Consider the following 1,771-nt stretch of genomic DNA (forward strand, 5'->3'; position numbering starts at 1 on the left):
TCTCTAACACTTAAAGTTGCAAAGAATGTGCCAGTTTTCACTATTAGAGTACATTCCTAACCAGGAGTTCCCTAAACTATCAAAAGAACTGGCCCACACTACTCTCTCTTATTTAGATTTTTAATGACAAGAATTTGGAGATTGTACATATGAAAATGAAGGATAAATGTGAAGATTAAGAATTAAAGTTTTCTTTTTAGACAATGCTTGCATTGTCTCCAACTGTCTCTGAGCAATGATAGACTTGAATGGAGCAAAGAGTGGCAACATTGCTTTATCCTGCCTTCATGATCTTAGCAGTTTACAAGTATGAATAATTCATGTCAAATCAATGCCCACTTGGCAGTATTCTCCCAGATTTGTCTCCTGCATTCACAAGCCTCTTTTCAAGAGGTTTAGGATCCTGAGAAACATTCCTGGCACAATGTGGGAGGTGCTGTGTATTCCATCGTATTGTGTAAATGTGAATGTCTTGAAAACACAGAGGGTGGAAGGGTCAGGAAGACTAAGGACCTCAAAGGTAGCAGAAAGGCAGTGGTGAGTGTCTTGTGCCTCAGGCTGGGCTTGACATGATTTAGTGGAATTCATTCTGTTTTCTTGTTGCAGATACTTATGAAAGGGGGAATTACTATTTCTCAACCTTCTCTACTAGTCAGGTGAGTATCACTGGTGCCTTTGACTCCTTGTTAATTTTCTGGGCACAATTAGTGGCACTGACAGCTGATAAAAATGGTATGAAGTGAGGTTTGCCTTATGATAACACTTCTGTGACCAATGACTTAAGGTCATGACCCATCCTTTTGTCCAAAGCATACAAAGACAGCTTCCAAAAGAATCTATTAGTGCATATCATCACCTTAAATTAGAGTGGAGGAAGAACTTCTCAGTAACTTCATCCTAATGAAGAAGCCATGATACAACAGACCTGGAAGGAGAAAGAACCAATTGCCTTTCCCAATTCCTCCACTCCCTGTCCTCTGTGTCCCTAACCCTGTCATGCAAGATATTATATCACTCATCTCTTTTTTTCTTCATCCATACTTTTTTTGGGGGGAAAATTAAGACATTTTCCTTGCCCTAGTCTTGTGGTACTTCTGTTTTCCACAAGCTTTCAGTTATCACTGATGGTGGCTCAGTCATCGTGTGTGCTGGTTCTTTCAGGCCCCAACAATACAGTTTATCCAGGCCAGGTGACTGCAATTCATTAAAGGCAGAGGGGGTTTCCACCTGTCTTCTTCCTTGCCTTTGGTAACCCAGGAACCATAATCAAACATGACTATTTAAAGTCACCATGGGGGACTTAGTCATTGATTTCATGTGAACCAGGTTAATGAGCTTATTCATTATTGGGTGGAGAAGAGAAGGCTCATGATAGCATCCATTCTAACACAGCAAGAAATTGCATTCTTTTCGGCCATCTCTCTGATGGAACAGCTACCAGTTACGTTTGAAGCAGGAGACACTACTCATGAATTAGGACTATTATTCTGGCTCAGTTCTAATACATTCTCTTCCTCTGATTGCCAGAGAAGGTAAAATGGGTTAATAACATCTTTGTCCTTTGGGTATCTTGAAGAAAGTAATTAGTACTCAATTGAAGATCAGGCAAGATAACACTGGTATTGCCTTTTGGTGTCTTTTAGAATCGCCTAGATGTGAAGGTTGTGCACATGAACTACAGTGATCCAGATGGCCTAGCATTTGAAGAGATCAAAATTTTTGGGCTGAACATCACACCAATTGCGGTTTTTGTGAAAGAAAATGATGTTCC

At 40.2% G+C, this 1,771-nt stretch overlaps 1 long non-coding RNA gene across 1 annotated transcript in view; it reads left to right on the forward strand.

Moving 5' to 3' along the window:
- The window catches only part of LOC138173896 (uncharacterized), a 3,803-nt gene extending 2,032 nt beyond the window's left edge, over nucleotides 1-1,771 (forward strand). The window contains exons 3-4 of the long non-coding RNA XR_011171567.1: nucleotides 607-656; nucleotides 1,644-1,771. This is a non-coding gene — a long non-coding RNA (uncharacterized lncRNA). The remainder of the gene's footprint in view (nucleotides 1-606; nucleotides 657-1,643) is intronic.

This window comes from Petaurus breviceps, unplaced genomic scaffold (assembly GCF_028583685.1).
Source record: "Petaurus breviceps papuanus isolate PSGF00001 unplaced genomic scaffold, PetGlider_PUasm1.0 661, whole genome shotgun sequence".
In the NCBI taxonomy this organism is placed as follows: Eukaryota; Metazoa; Chordata; class Mammalia; order Diprotodontia; family Petauridae; genus Petaurus; species Petaurus breviceps.